Source organism: Anopheles merus, chromosome 3R (assembly GCF_017562075.2).
Source record: "Anopheles merus strain MAF chromosome 3R, AmerM5.1, whole genome shotgun sequence".
Lineage (NCBI taxonomy): Eukaryota > Metazoa > Arthropoda > Insecta > Diptera > Culicidae > Anopheles > Anopheles merus.
The window spans coordinates 44987624-45005469 of NC_054084.1; the positions used below are offsets into that span (position 1 = coordinate 44987624).

General features: G+C 39.5%; 1 long non-coding RNA gene across 1 annotated transcript in view; it reads left to right on the top strand.

The window, feature by feature from the left end:
• LOC121597531 overlaps positions 1-14046 on the top strand; it is a 29202-nt gene extending 15156 nt beyond the window's left edge. Inside the window, exons 2-3 of the long non-coding RNA XR_006005425.1 lie at positions 12814-12836; positions 12899-14046. This is a non-coding gene — a long non-coding RNA (uncharacterized LOC121597531). The remainder of the gene's footprint in view (positions 1-12813; positions 12837-12898) is intronic.
• Positions 14047-17846: the final 3800 nt, after the last annotated feature.

The window sequence follows — 17846 nt, forward strand, 5'->3', positions numbered from 1 at the left end:
CGGGAAAACCTCAAGTTCGAGCTGATTATTAGTCCGTCAATTAATATTATGATAAACAAAGTTGGAAGAGTTCGACATTAATTCAGGCAAATCCTTTCACAGGATGGATCAAATGTTGTGACAGACTGCATCTGGCACGTGGGTCAGACTTTTTCGACCCTTGGACCATGATATGGACCTTCAACCGAACCTACCAAGCCCATACTTTCCGTTCCGCTACGTTTTGATAAACAACTAGTTCCGTAATGTTCCTCTTATTTTTAAATTTCCCTTCACATAATATGTGAAAACAGCTAAAGCTGCGATTTACTAGACAATAAGTGATATAAATGTAACACAATTTAAGTATAAAATAAATCGTTCTTCCATAACTCTTCTTGTTTTCGGCGTAACGATCTACGCTGTCATGCCGGCTTGTAGGGGCTTCCGAGACTTACCAGTTCCATGCAGCCTCATACCCCGCCCCTACTATGGGATAACGGTCTGGCCGGGAATCGATTCTGTCCGACTCAGTAGGAGCCGACGTATCTATCGAATAAACCACTGTTCATCAAAGTATGTTAAATAATTCTACGTAATAAAAATCATTGAATCGTTAACCCCCGGCCATTTTATTATGTACGCATGAATCAATGTTAGGTACAGACATTGAAGAAAGGATAATTGGAAAACTTCGTCAGCTAATCCAACTTCATGAATATTGAATTAGTCTACCGTTCACTCTCCGGATTTGCGAGATCGAGTGTTGATGTTCATGTGTGCGATTTTCCATACTCATTTTTATTTCTCACTTTTCCATGCACTTTCCGTTTAATTACTAACGAAGCACGGGTTCGGCACACGTTCCTCGTTACAATCAACACATGGAGATGGGAATTCATCACTCTACCGTATCCTTTGGATGCGAAGGTAACGAAAATCTAACGAGTCGGGGAAAGTTAGGAAAATTTTGTTTCCGTCCTTTTCCAATAACCTTACGTGGCATACGTGGAAAGAAATTTCGTTCCCTAATCGGAGTGAAGACAAGTGATTGCAATATATGTGAGCATGTTTACGTGGTTTGCAGGTCCCTGTGCCCTTGGCTGCATGGTATGATCCTTGTTTTTTTTATTAGGATTAAGTGCGATGCAGGAACTTGTGCCGAGTTCCTTGATACGCCCGCAATGCCAGCAAACACAGTCAGGACCGCGAAAGGTTGGTTTGTACTCGAAAAAGGAAGATTGTACTACGTGCTCGTGTGCCCATCATAACCGACGTCATCGAGACGACACGACACGACGCTGAACTCGACACTTGATCAAATATTTAATCGAAAAAGTCCTCTTCTATCCCTTGCCCAATGAGCCGTACCAGGGAGGTGATTGAATTCCTCCGTACGAACGGAATGTCGCTCCGGGGAAAGGGAATCGAGATGCCTTGTGAAAAATGCAAGAGCGAATCGCTTATGTTGGTTCTGGAATTTATGTACGTAGGTTTTACCGCCATCACCGCACGATGGTGAAGCGAGTATGGTGACGATAGAATAAAAAAAAGCCGAGACCAATCTACACACACGAGAGAACGCGCGCACGCTAGTGCTGCCCACGTGGAACATGGAAGTTTGGCTTGGTAGTAAAACGATTTTAAATTATAATGATGTTTTTTCAAGCATATTTTGTGTACACAAACGACGCTGTCCCTCGTCCTTCGGTACCACGGCAGTCGAGAAAAGCAAGGCAACACACACACACACTCCATTGTGTACACAAACCCACCCATCGATTCACATTCGTCCACGTGCTCCGGCGCTCCGGCGGCGGTTTTGCCGGCAAATCAGCGCGCTTTCTGGCCGCTGCAAATCACTCTATGAGGCGTAACGAGGCGCGTACACTTGGTTTCGTCTGCCAATATTGCTGCCATCAGAGGCGATGGTCCGTAAAATTTAATAAAACTTAGATTAGCTTTGTGGTTGCTGCTTTTGGGTAGACGGGTATAGCTCACTACGCGTTCGGGTGGGTTCGTTCGTTTATTTGCTGTTTTTTTATTCTTCTTTTCCGATTTTTATTTTGCTTTCCGGGCGTCGTATGGTCATGGCATATTTCATGGCGTGTGTAAAGTTGCCCGCTGTCGTAATGAATTTGGCGATGCAACTAAACGGAAAAACTAACCGATTGGTGTGTGGGCACAATGGCACGTGTTTGGAATTGAACCAAAGCATCAACCTATTTGTTGTTTCGCCCAATGTTTGTTTGTTTGTTTGTCTGTTTGCTTATGTGTACCCTGCAAAGCGAAATCGCATAACCATCTTATGAGAATATCTAACGACAAGTGGAAGCATAGTGATAAGTAAATATCAGTTTGATGACCTACTAGAACACAAGTAACAGGAAAAAACAGGAAATAAATATTAAGGAGAAAATTAGTAGACCTTACACTTGTAGAGCATGTTGTACATGCCGAATCTATTGTTTAAAATACCAATTATTAACTATTTAGCTTATTTATTTATTAAGGGTTTATTCTGTGGGAAAATCATTCTTATTTTCATTACTTTTTAATTTTTTGTTCTAGATAATTTAGCAAGTATCTAGTAAGTAAAAATAGTAAATTTAGTAGGTAGGTAATTATATATAAGCAATTGTAGTATATTTAGTTAGTAAATAATATAATAACTGTAGGTTGGTCAAGACCTAACATAAACTTTTTCTGAACTTGAATTTCTATGATTGGTATAAGCATAGTCAGTCACGGTCGCATACAGTCGCTGATGATAGACAGATTGGTAGGTCGATTATTATTTGATACTTATTTTTGAAATGTTGGTGTGCAAATGCTTCAATGCTAATTCAAATTTCAAAGTCTAAGGCTGTGAATATGTGATCCGGTGAGAAGAATCAACTTTGTGTTTTTATGAAGAATTTCTCATAGTTTAGTAAACTTACTTCGGTCAAAATAAAAACATAAGAGGAAAAGAAAAGCGTGTATGTAAACCGATCAAATTGAAACAAAATAAAGTAAATTACGTCAACTATCACGTCCACTATTCCCTACAGTTATGTTGAATGCTAGAGAATTTCATTTCTTTCATTTCGAAATTATTCATTCTCGAACGTCTGGACACCGTCGTGATCTGGCGAATGCTGGCGCATCCGTAAAATAAGCGTTAATTTCCCATTGCAACTCTCATCATCCTTCGTCGCCCACGTAATTAACAGAGACATCATGCCAAACGACAGGTCATACCATACTGCTTCGGTACGTATCGAGTGAGCAAATATAATTTTCATGCTCATGCAATATGTATGAATCCGCGCAACGTGGCGAAAGCGCGTTGCATATTACGTCAATTGCCTGCGGGAAAACTCAGCCCCGTTTCAGGAAAAATCCAACCGCTTCGTGGCCTCTGGTCTGGTGACGGCAAACATGACGAAGAGACGTTGGTGCACGTGCATGGTAGGAGGTTCAATATATTGCGCTGCCGAGTAGGCAGGGTTTGCATGATTGCGGTCAGAAGGTCTATGGATGTGGTAGAGCATGATAAAAATCATACAAACTCACGTACAAACTCACACACAGAAACACAAATCTCCACCAACCATCGTAAGTAACGTACGGCACCACTAAGCTGGAATAACCTTTGGCAGAGGCGTCGATTTCCTTTAGCCGCTCCTCAGGCTCCGGCACATGAAACCTGCAGCTCGAGTGACTGTGGCGGAAGTCCCATCGAATCTCATTCAAAATATCGTAAATATTAATTTTCTCCAAACATTCCATCATTCATTCTTCGAAATGAACGGTCGGAAGCGATGGCCTCCAGGAATTCTGATTCGTCGACACGGGATACAGAGCTGCCACCCGTTGCGTTTTGGGGAGATGAAATGGTAGCGTTGTCACAGTTCTAGCCTATATATTTTCTTCCGGTAAAAAGAACTAACTTCTGAGCTTCGTAGGAAGAAACAAATCTCTTTACCACAATGCTTGTCATTCAAGATCCGTGCTGATGAAGGCATCCGAAGGATGGCGCATTTTTATTTTGATAAATGCGTGACTTTTAGTTCAATGCACTGCGCTGTTCGTAAACTAAAATAGTCATCAATGCAATGCAACTAGTAACAAAAAATTATATGAATCAGCTATTAATATAATAACACCAAAACACATTTTCATGGTTGGTCACAAAAAAATAATTGCTAACAATTTTAATAAAAAAATCTAAAATTGATGCATGACTTTAATCACACATTTAAAAAATTAGCGATATGAACATTGCTGAAATAACTATTTAAAAAGAGCTTCTCATTCCTGTAAGTCTCAGTGGAATTTCGGATGAAACATTTGCAACTCAACACAACAGTATAGAGTGGTTCAGCTGACTTACTGCAATCCTCGACATTTGTAGTAATAGTAGCAATCGCAGTACGGAAACGTTAAATCTAGAAGCGTTTTCAATGGCAGACGAATAGTATTACGCATAAATTAAGGAGTGTATAACGAATACTGTTGCTTCCAAACAGATACTTTCTCCTATGCTCCGGAGAAGGGTCCTTTGGAAAAGACACACCAAAATGAACATCGCAATAGCAAAGTCAACCCACAGAAGGCCTGTGCACTTACAAAATGTGAATGAAACCGTGATCATAATGGATAGGTCACAATATGGGTTTGGTGTGGGTGGCAAAACATGGATGTTGATAAAAATACAGCTAAGTACGTTGTTTGAAATTCAATGAACGATACAAAGCTATGTATAGAATCTATGTTAGGCTTCGCACGAGCCTAAGGCTTCGAACCTTCGGACGAGGTTCTGGAGAAAAAAAGCTTGCGATAAAACTGTTGAATGAATCGTTGCTTTTTCGCTGCACCGGTAAAAATTTTGTATCATAAGGATTGAAGCTATTTTCATGCGCAATATTTAATTAGTTGCTTTTGATATCATAAATTCTTTGTGAAGTAAAGATCAAATAGAAAAGAAACATTAAGCTTTACGATGCATTCTAAAAGCATTTGTTGGTTGTAATATCAAACAATTATTTAAATTAAATACAACATAGCATTACAATTTGTTATATCACTTATCTACGGTTGTTGAGACGTTATCAGAATAATTATTTCTTTCTAACAAATGTACAATTAATGTGAGCGTTTCTTAAGCAAAGTTATTATATTATAGCTAAAATTCAGTCACTATGTTCGAGAATTAATGAAATAATGGCTAAAGATCGTAACTTTTACCACGATCGGGAATATACGTGCTATCGGGACTGCTCGGCACGATCGTTATCAGCAGATTGCCTCACGACTCCACTTCGATAGTGTCTGCTATCGTGATTGAAGGAAAACACCATTGTGCCATCGAATTGACCTTTAATATTTATTTTAATATTGAACAACGGTTTTCTTAAAAATAAACGTGTTGCCGATGGATCGTTAAATAGTTTTGCCTGAAGTGGGTGGTTTTAACCATTAAATCAATTATTTGATGTGTTTCAGATTTAAAATAACGATTTTTTATCGTTTTTTTAAATTACATTTACGCTTTTCACTTTTTTTAGCAAATTATACTGGTTTGATATAATTTATGTATCAAACCAGTATAATTTGCTAAAAAAAAGTGAAAAATATAAAAGAACTCGCATATAAGAATTCACTTTTATCAAGTACCGCATATCTATGGGAATACCTGTATACCATACCTGTATATGGTGCTAACATTGAGGGGCTATTCGAAAGTATTTGGGAAACAATCAAGAAAAATCCTGTATATTTTTACTGTTGTTAAGTACTGTGTTCTTAGTGAGCTAATTATTATTCTTACTAAAAAATCTAAATTGTTTTCTTGATACATGTTTAATGCAGTATAAAGTTGATATATAAAAAAAGCATTTCATGCAAAATTATGGTATTTATCACATGATGAAAATGTCGCATATATGTGTAGAAATTAGGGTGAGCAAGAACAAGTAAGAACCAGTAAAAAAAAAAAAAACATTAATAGAACTATTCATCAGAACATTTTCAAGTTTAACAATGTTCAGAACATTTTTAAGTTTTTTTTTAATTTTTAAGAAGAAAATGTTCTACATTTGTTGATTCTGCCATTTTGTATCGATGATTCAGACGAATTTGATGCCTCCTCTTCTTCAAAATGTATCGTAAGTAAAATTCACTTTCATTATCACAGTAAATAAAGCATTTTGTACTTGGGATGTTTAGTACACACACATATTTGCGAAACATTTAAATAATTGTTTGGTGTCAGTTAAACTCTGAAACAAAATTACGAAAATTAGCGCAACATTCCTTCTATTGAGAGTGATTTCTAAGATGGGAATGCAGAACACAAGCAATTACCATTGGTGTCTACAGTGGAAAACACGAAGATATACTGCGTATGCGCCGGAGGCATATTGGTAGGCGTATGGCGTGGTACAAATTTCATGTACAACTTTTTAGCTTGTAAACAGATCTAACCAGGGGTAAGCAGGGCGAAAAAGGTTTTTAAGGTGCGTATCTTTTGTTATCTCCTAATGTGATTTATTCTATTCTCAAATGGAAACAAGCATTTGACGTTGCTCTGACGTGCGAAGTACATAAATAATACTTTTTTCCTTTCTTACTCTCAGAATGATTCCATAGCGATGCATCGTATCATGAAAAGGAGTAGCAGTAACTTTCTCTCGTTATAAAATCGATAAACAACGCGTAGGATAAAAGTATAAACATAATATGTGGATTACACAGCTTTAAGCTTTGAATTAATCAAAGCAAATATTACATTTTTGTAGTTTTTTTTTTCATTTCGGTACAAATTAAACAATTTATGTTACACTAACGAATGAACTATAATGGAACCCTTATTCACTAATTGGATAAAATTTCCGAGTGCTCGTTGAGAATTGTTTCTACTTTTTACATCTTTTATGTATTGGATGATCACAGCGAGCTAGAAGAGCTCGTCTATGGACATGAACATCCGCAAAGAGGGTTATTCATAGCACATTTCACGACGAAGAGCATGCCGACTTCGAATCAAACAGTAGCTAGAGGATATGAGAAGGATTCGACATCAAAGCAATTCGCTGGAATAATGTTGATATTTTTGTACGTTTTTTACGTTGTTAGACAGCATTGCATTTTTGTTTTCCTTTTCCGTATTCTGTTATACTCATCCGAATATGAAAAAGAATAATGATTCGGGCAGACTTTAAAGCACTTTGGTGTTAACCACTTTAGTCAAGTAGCGTCAACAAGAGTGTGAAACAAAATTGGCCATTTTCATCGTGAGATAGTACTTCGTATGATTACAATTGACATTTTCACATTTGCGTAATGGTAGAAAATACAAAAAAAAATAAATTAATTTTTTGAAACACAATGATTAGAGCGCCTTGAAATTAAATTTTGCATGCGACCACTAACAGGTAAAGAAATTTTAAATTGAGCATTAAATGCTCTTAGCGTATTCAATGTTTAAAAAAATAGATCATAAAAAATTGTATGTGTAAGTCTAAGCAGTTTGCGGCATTCTGTTTACAAACCATTTCTCATGCTTCTTAATATTTATTATCCATTTTTAAGCGTTTCAATTCATCGTACAGGAGCCATTTAAATTATCTAATTCAATTATTAGTGAGTTTTAATGACATGCTTCGTGTATGATGCTGACTCAAACTCCTCTTTTTTAGTTTATAACCACAACTTGCTCGGGTGAAAGAAAGGGCCGCATGCAGCTCAAACCACAGCGTATTCGCATTTTTCTATACTAACGACAGAAACGAGCAGCATCGTTCGTGAACCATATCACGCGAGTACGAACCCTAGGAATTTACAGAGTGGCTAAAGTTTGCGGAGAGTTTTCCGCATTGGGAGAAAAATAATAGCAAAAGATCCCACCTCCCATCCCGGATGCAGAGGATTGGGTTTTTGGGAAAAATGTGGGAAAACCGCGAAACCGCCAACCAGAAACTTCTTTTGGCAGGTTCCAGCCGCTCACTTTGCAGGTTTTCATCGTTTCTGCATAATATATTTTTAATGGCGATGATATTAAATGAGGAAATTATAGCTAAATTTAACTTAATGTGTCATTAATTTCATTTTTATTGTTATTCACACGGGGCATGAAATTTTATTCACGTATCGCGTCGTAAGAATCGGTTGGTTTGGTACGCACTACTAGCAGTGATGGTAGCACATTTTTCGCAAGCGCTGGAACAGCAGGATATTTAAGCATTAGCGCCACGGTTTCTCGACGATGGTTGGGTGGGCGTGTAGAAAAGGAAGCTAACAGATAATTTTTATAGCGCAGGGGAATTGTTAGATCATGGAACGATGTTTGGGTTTCAAAATATGATGGATGGATTTGCTTTTATCTTTAACTATGAAATTATATCGCGAAATTATTTCCGTCAAACGTAAGCTTAGTGCCAAGCGACTCTTTCGTTACTACGATTCAAATTTGCAACATGTGATATTGCTGTAATAAATTCGCACTTTTCTGGTTGATATCCGTTGCTTTGCCAGTTTTCAGTGCTACAGCCCATATTGAGCTGACATATGATCAAGCTGCAGGGTCGCTATATGCCGACTAAAACCTTTCAAGCATTTTGTTTCGTAGCTTTCGAGTGACAGACGATGACAGGTTATCGAAGCGTGAAACCATAAACATTACAACTCTCATCGCATCATCATACAAGAATGTAGTGTCTGGGAATCACGTGTCTAGTTTGAGCAACCAACACCATATCCGGATGTTGGCTTACTTATTTTGCAATTGCGACCACTGACAGGTAAAGATGGCACGGTATCTTCGTGAAGCCGTCATGTCTTGTGAATCAATCTAGAGGTACGGGGACAGTTGCGCAAACATGCTCATGCAAATGTTCGCAAAAGGGAAGCGAGGTGCTGAGAAATCCTTCAACCGCATCCACTGTTGCTGCATGGGGGCACAGGCACGAGCGGCACACGTGGTACCGCTTAACATCGTTTAATGAACGAAAATTATCATATTCATGCTGTCACTATTGCTCACCGTCACGAACAACATCTTGTCAGGTGGAATTTCAATCGTTTTTTAGCTTGAAGTCATATTTTGGGTTTCACAAAGGGTATTAAAATGCTCACACACATTCAGTAACAAACACCACATTTCAATAGTAAAATAAAATACTCATTATGAAAAATGAAACAAAAATTCAGAAATATAAAATTACACGTGGTGTAAATATTTCAAAAATCATCAAAAAGATTATAACAATTAAATTCAATCACAAAAAACCGATTAAATTATAAAGTCCGATAAAAAACCATGTACCTCACAATAATAAAACACAGCGCATGATTGCCGAATTTATGTTCCCCCGAAATAGTGCTAATTTGGCAATTCCAAAAGCATACCTCAGGCGTATGTGTACTGGCGAAACACTGCCTAAGTACTGCCACCGGAATCCCGTTGTCAGTTGCTTTGTTTTCTAAGCTGCTGTCAAGTGATATATGGTTTTTTCGTCCTCGAAAAATGAAATCGAAGTACCGTCCAAAGGCTTTCTTATCCAGACCGTGCGGCGCGCCATGATGAATAAACAACTTGCAAAGAAGTTTCGCCTCTCACCCTGTATCTATCCTACCGATGGCAGAAACACCTAATGGCAGTTGGCACAAGAATAAGGCGGATTATGAAATTAGGAAGTAGGAATTTCCTTATTTTTATTAATTATGATTAGTTGCAAGGGAAGAGGATGATTTACGATGCTGGGATTTTGGCGTTGTTTCATTCGTTCGGTGGTTCGTTTGTTCGTTCGTTGCGTTCCGTTCAGTCGTGAGCTCCACATGCACACACACACACCTACAGACAGACAGCGCGTGATCGAGGGTGAAGAAGGTGGGTTTCTTATGACTAAAGTTTTATCCACAATTTGCCGGAAGTTGCGGTTGAGGTTCATGGCGTAAGGACTGGAATTGGATGAAAACGAATCACGCTCTAACCTGTGGCACAAGCAGCACCACAGGGCGGAGGGTAACCCACACAGAGCGGAAAGGAGTTTCTTCGACCAAACCTTGCGTGTGATCGTTGTAGAAACGAGTGAGCGCAGTAGAGGTAGAAAAAAAAAGACATTTAAGGTGAACTAATGCTTGCTACGCTGCATAGGAAGCAAAACGGAAAACCATTATGTGGGATCATGAACTTACCGTCGGCTTGACAGGGCACAGGTACAGCAAAAATACCACAACTAGATTGCGCCCATCCACCCCCCCCCCCCCCCCCCCCCCCCCTCAGAGTCAGCACCAAAATCACTGAGTGAGTGAAACCGAAAAAGAAGACAAGCGTACGTAAGTGCGTTATGGTTACTGTGCACAGCAACAGTAGCATCAATAGCAGCCGCAGTAGCAACGGCAGCAGCAGCCCTCTGAACCGGCGCATAATCTTGATAATACATGATTTTCATCTTTAGATCGGGCAGAATCATCTTTTAATACGCTTTCGCTTTTCAAAGACGTTCGCCTGATGCACGGGGAGTCCCACCCAGCAGTGAATAGCGGTAAATCTGTGTCCTGTTTTATTTCTCCGCCGCCAGGTTTGCTGCCGTTTGGCTTCGAGGGGAGCAAAGCAATTGATCGTGCCGAGGGCATAAGCAAGCCATAGTTCAGGTGCATGCTTACGTGGAGCTGGGAAAATTGATTAAACCCCAATCCGAACCTCCGAGAGTAGCAAAGCAGTGTGGTGCGTGTGGGTTCGTATGGAAATGCGAAAGGAAATCCGAGAAGCTTACAAAAATAGAATATTAATACTTGATCGATTTAATGCGGTATCGTCGATGCTTGCTTTTGCCCCATTTTGCCATGCCCCCTTATGCCTATAATCCGAAAACTCATCATCTCAGATATTGATGATAAGGAACGACCCACATTGTACGTCAAATCTAAAGACACAAAATCGATGAAGGGTGCAGCTTCACGGGTTGAGCGTATCGTTTCAGATAAGTCCAGCATAGGATATTGTTGATTAAAACACGTATTAATATGGGAAGGATAATTGCTAGGATCGCTTTTGATCATCAGCATCAATTTTGCGAAGTGGATTGACATAGATTCATTTATTCATTTATTTGTAGTTTTGTTTAACATGCAGTTGAGAATTCTACTAACATGAACATTTTCTATATGGCATTTTTTGCAAACATGAAGGATTTTTGAGGATAGCATAAATGTTTTGTTTGAATTAAATCCGAGAAATAATCTTGAAGAATGGATCAAAAGGAAAGCCACGAAATCAATAGTGGGAGCATAACGCTTCAAAAGAAACGCATTTTGATTAGCAGTTGTTCTTAATTAAATGGAAAAATATTCCATGTTTTTAAAACGCGCTTAAGATAAAAGTAATTTCTATTTTGTTTGTCTCTCTTTATTGCTATCTTTCTTAACCACCTGGGCCGGTTCTGCATAAAGGTATGGAATTATTATTTTTACTCTCTCTCTCTCACTACCTGTAGTCTCTTTGCCCTGCTCCGCCAACGTTATGCCATATATAAGGAATATAAAGATTTTTTTTCTTCTTTTTACCATTTTTCCTATTGCCTTCGTTGAAAGACCGCTTGCTGACCGCAGCTAGAACAGCAGCGGCAGTAGTAGCGGTAGACGGCACTGTTTTATGTAAATTAATTCGAAAAACTTACGATAAATTAATTCCGAACAGAAAAGAAGGAAATCGCAAATTTATGAGGAAATGTGCAAATTCTGCATGCAGCTCGTAGCTTTTTCTTTTTTTTTTCTCTCTATTTTAACTGCTGTCCTTTTTTTTGTTGCATTTAGTGCGAGCTACCCGGGAGGAGCTCTAGCGATATTGCCCACAAATCCTGTCCACCTGGGTTATTTTTAGTGCACGGTTTTAGCATCCAGCCGTGCGCCTGAGGTAAAGGAAATTCGGGCTGCTCGGTAGTTATTTTATCTGCGTCCGTACGGTAGCCGTGTTTTTGTATAGTTCACACGATCTACCATTCCGGCGCTGGGTACCATCATGTACCATATCGGTAGTATAGCTTGCTCGTGCATTTGTAAGCGCGATCTTTCATGAACCGCTTCCGAAAGATGCATTTTCTTGATTTTTGACCACGTTTATTGCCCGTTCAAAAAATGGCTCAAAATATTTCATTCAATTCCAGCGGTTTAGGAACCTTTTTTTAATGGAAAAATAGGAATTCGTATATTTCAACTCGGTAAAAAAGCACAAACGTGCACGACGCAACCAAACCGTATGACTCCGTGCCGAAAACGGTCACATGGGTCACATTTGTTTGCACATATCGTGCAGAGAGATTCATTGTATTAGAACCGCAAAAGAAATGGTGAGCATGTACGAAGCATGGACATATACGTTCAAGCGGCAGGAATTTATCGACATTCCTGAAACAAGGTAGGAACAAGTGGTAATGGTTGTATACAAAAGTCAAAATGATGCAGTACAGTAGGATGACTAATATTATTCACCAACAAACAATTTATTTGTAAAAGTCTTTACCTAGAAATGCAAAAGAAAAATCAATATAAAATAGCAAACAATCATGTTTTGCAGCATCTTTAGTAAGAAAAGTATTCGTCTAAATATCTTGCACGTATCCGAACATCAGTTGAAAACAATTATCACACTCACCCAAAATGCCAATTAAAATGTGCAAAGGTGAAGAAACATAGTAACATTTTTACACACTTTCTTGCACAGCCATAAACGAAAAAACTTCTAACATTTTAGAGAATCATTCTCGAAACCTACATAGAACTTTATTAGTAGCATTCAGAGCTTTATTCGACATATACATTTTTTTAATCTTGTTTTTCCATCCCTAGGATAGTCCGGCTACCAGCGACAGGTATGCTAGAAGCTAGTCCTACGGTGGATATACTGACCATTTTCTTTATTCATTCCCGCCAGGATCAACAACGTTCGGCGGGCGAAATGGCGACTCTAGCCAGCCTTACAGAAGCAATCGCTTCGGGCACCGGGGTGATGGGAAACAGCCCGACCGACAAGAAAAAAGTATAGCAAACTAAAAATCACCACCACCCTGCAAAACGATTCTACTGCTTCTGCGCATCGGTGCATCCGGAAGTTATCGCTCACTCGAACGCCGGCCAGTGCGCCGGAAGTCCGATTAATGCTTCCGCTTCGTTCGGTTGGCTGGATGCCTGGCGGATGCTCAGTAGGACTTGTCTGCTTTGTAATGGGTTTTTATTTGCAGTTTGTGTTTTTTCCCTCCTGTTCATCTCCTTAGGGCGGGCGCGATTGCATCTCGCCCGTTCGTCCATGAAATTGCTCGGTTTATATTAGGCCACACAGATGGAAGTAGTTCCATGCTGGACGAAGAAATATCTTAGCACCAGCCAAAGGAATAGTTTCATGTGAACTAGACAGGTTCATGGAAATGCAAGAAACTACACTTTAAAAAGAGTAGTTGGCAGGCGCCAAGCAACCCTTCTTGTGCACAACATTTGTACTGGTTTACAGCTTTATTTTACGGTTCATTTATCTTGATTTTTTGTTTTTTAGCTCATGTTTTACTGTATGAATAATCAATCGGTAATTGTTTCTTTCCTGCAAGCCTCCTGTTAGGATAGAATGCGTTAAATGCACCGAACTCTACAACCACACAGTAGCAGCCGCCCGGAAGCTGGCTTGATGGAAATGGAAGGGAAAAAGTTCCTTCAATGACGTACGCCAAAACAGCGTAACGCCACGTCGGAAACGTCACCGTAGCTTGATGCCGGATGTGAGGGAAAAATCACATAAAATCCCTTAGGCTAGTGTTTACTACAAACGGACATCGAAATGCGTCTGCATCCGATCGATCGAATGATTCGTTTCCGGATAGACGGACACAGCCGATATTGATGTAATGTAAAGTACCACACATATACTACTTTCAGGAGAGAATATTGAACCACGATTCCGGCATTGTTGCCTAGCATTAACATTAATATGCTAGTTCTAATTGATGAAAAGCGTTCAATAAACTTGAAAATATCAATTATTCTGTTTTTTTTCACCTAATTCTAATGGCTAATATAACAGTAAGTAGTAAAATAATCATTGTCATAGATATTTGTAATATTTAGGTATATCTTTTATGTACAATTTCTTGCAAATGCAAGCTAAAATAAATAAACTAAAAAGATACATTTTAACATCACAGATACTGAAAGTATTTCTATTATTTATATAAATTAAGTTGGGCAGTCAGAGCTTGATACAATGGAGATCATTAAACAAAAGCATATACCATGTTAGCTTAAATCGCAATGACAATCTCAGTAACGCGTCCAGCAATCTTGTTTTAACGTTTAACAAGACTAATGCAAAATCTTACTAAATCAGTCATCTTCCAACTAGCTAGTTTACTAAAGTACAGTTAATGTAAAAGCAAAAACATTTGGATTGAAGAGAGCCTGCTAGTTGGCGAGTAGGAGAGAGCGCGGGTGGTAACAATAATAATGGCCATAAGATACAGCTTTGAATGGAAAACACATTAAAACGATTTCGGCGAAAGGTTTTTTTGTCCATTCCTTTGCATTTCTTCTTCCACTGCTGCTGGTTGGCAAGCAATATCCACAGTAAACATGTCTTAACCTCTCGAAAGAAAATGGTCACCGTGTGAAATTTTCGACGTGTTGCAAAAGCCAGTTTGCAAAGGATGAAGCCGAAGAAGGATAAAACACTCTGGCGCTGGACTGGCCGGCGACAGACTGGATCCATTGGAAGGAGTTCATCGTGAGGAGAGAAGGGTTTGAACGAAAGTAAGTACACCAAAGGAAGATAGCAATATAAACAGACGAATGGAAGCGTAGGTTCAGCAAGCGTTAGTGGTCCCACAAACTACTCCAGCTAGCAAATAGCCGAGCGTAGAATGAAAATAGCCCAGCTGACTGGTGACCGGTGAGAGGAGGTTGACGAGGAAAAACCATCTTGCAAAGTGCCACCAGTCGCCACTGTCACCGGATATTGCAAACTGTCCATTTTCGAGCATATCTTACCGATATGCTGCCAAAAGATGCCATTAAATTCTACGTTTGTGTGTTTGTCGGAGCTTTTCGTTTATGTCGGCCTATTCATACCATGAACGTTTGTTTTTTTTCTGTAAGACGCTTAGATTTTCCTGTTTGCTAATGTAACAGGCTTGAAAAGAAAATGAACAACAAAAATTGCTCCTTTCGATATTTTACGTTATTTTACACATTGTACCATTTAATTTTTATAAGAAGTATGTATTTTATTAAGTAAAATAGATTATCTTAAATAACAACCCGGCAAAATACAGACAAAACATACTGAAAGTCCATTTACATCCTAAAAAAAGATGAACAGCAGCATGGCCAACTCCAGTTAATTCAAGAACTTCCTCAATGATTTTAACAAGTTTCTTCCCACGGTAAATACGAAATATCCAAGGGATGAATTACCATTTTTCATTGATGGTACTTGTCATTGCTACCGCCCCGATGATCCGGTGGCGCGATCATGTAATGTTACACACACGCGATCATGTAAACGATCAGCAACAACAATAATCCCATATCATCGATGGATTAACGGTTTCATACATTCAATTATGCACTGAATTACGTAGACAATTGATGGCTGCACAATGGTGGTCTTTGCGCCGAGCAGCAAAAAGACACAGAAAAATAGTGGCAGCACAAACAATAAGGCCACTCAGAAGGCGTTCGTTTGGTGTGGCAGTGGAAGTGGAGCAAAAAGTGAGAACTACGTTTAACTTTTTGTCATTGATTCTCGGCACTCGAAACTCGAAACAGTTCCGTTCGCCTGGCATGGATCGCCGCTACTTGACTCGTCGAGAGCGAATGTCATTAAATGGTTGTTCGTCGCTCGCAACCGCATCCGTTGCAGGGAATGCCGTGTTTGTCCCCCTCAAGTACCTTGATACTTGTTATTAATTTACAGTAATTATTTACGCCATTGTGTCACGATGCTACGGTAATGCGACCACAGCAAATCAAATCAAACGATGCTAATGATGGGGGCTTGTGGTTCCGGTTTTATCGAAGCACCGGAGCTGACGCAAAATACATAAGGCGAACTTCCGCCGCTGCACTCTCGGCATGCCGGATTTGTTTTACAACTTTGTCCAGCACCGTGTCTCTTGTCCATTTCTGTGCATACTTTCTTGTGCGCTCTCACGCGTGTGGTAAAGTTGCACTTGAAAGTTCAACAATGTATGGTAAGAGGCAGGGAGGATCCGACATACGACAGCATAAAGCTGACACTGACCTACCATGCTGTGGTCAGAAATGTTGAAGCGAGAAAGAACGCGTGAGAGATAGAGAAACAGAGAGAGAAAGAAAGAGAGACAATTATCAAGCGAACCTCTATTCTAGCAGGATAGACGAATGATGATGAACGAAAAGCAGTGGGCAAGATTGATGAGCTCTTTGGCTGATCGAAGGTTGAATGGGAAAATTTAGCGCATGATTAATGTACTCTTACCATAATTGACAAACAATAACAAGGAGAAAAGATCACGCTGGGACTTTGCATGATGTGCATTGATGAGAAAATGGAAAACAGTTCCATCTTGCTAGCTACATGGTGTGAAAATGCGTATGTATTAAGTAATTGTGTACGATAACGTATGTATATGATTAGGTACGAATACAATTGTTTCGAAATATAAGACAGTAGCATGCTCTGATTTGGTTAATATAGGCGGCTCTAGCCTTATTTTAACTTAAGTATTTACATTGATCCACATTAACACTATAGAAATATAGAATAAATGGTACGCGTTACATACAAAAAAAAGCTTTGTGTTCTTACCGCAATCAAGCAATCGAATATTCACTCAAAGATTAACACCTATCCAATCAAACAGGGAAAAACGCTGACATCCCTTTTCATTCAAGCGTACCTACTTACGTTCACCACAATGAGAAAAGGGAGCAATAATCAAAGATGTCAAAAAACCTTTATGACTTGTCGCCTTCCAAGTGATCTTCCTTATTGTTTACCATTATTACTGCGGACACAGCCCGTCTTCCAATTAGGGAATAAAGAAAACGAGTGTTAGCAGACGATTTTTTTCTGTTCTCTGCAGTCGTAACCTTACTCGTTGAATGAAACATCCATTGCACCGGAGTTCTTCTCCCTAAATGTGTCACCAAACGTTGGTCCAGTCCGGCACATAAAAGAAACATAAAATAAGGCAGCTAAAACGTATTCATGCAGTCCTCTCCGCCGTTGTAAAGCTAGAGACGGAAGCTAGTCCAAAGAACGGGTCGGGGAGTCTCAAAAGGACATATTGCATCTTAGCCACTACAATCGTTCCGATACCCTAAGTCAGCCAGTATAAAGAGATAACTTTTGAACCTATCCAAAATGAGGGCCACGCGAAGGATCAACCCTCGGGAAGCATGAATTTGTGGCGCGCATTCTCTCGCGTGTCAATCAGCCAACCCCGATGGTACGAAAGCAGACTCATCACATATGACATGAACCGCTGCTCCGTATGATGTATTCACGAAGCGCGTAAAACGAAACGCCAAGGAATGGTACCGGAAATCTGATTTCATCTTTGATTTATTCATCCCAATGCACTAAACGCTTTGGTTGCTGCTGCTGCTTGATCGCTTGATTTTGTGGTTACATCGGTTTACAGGCAATTGTAATTTGATGTAAGCGCTCGAATGTCGCTGAGAAAATCCGTACGACGCAATCGTAACGAAGGTAAAGTCTTGCGTTCGGCAGTGCAAACGGATGCAGCTTAATTTAAGATAGCCATCCTGGAGTTTTTTTTTTTTTTGTTCAATAAATTCTACACATCTCACACACAGAGGTGATGCGCCATTCCGAAGCCGAGCGACACACCAAA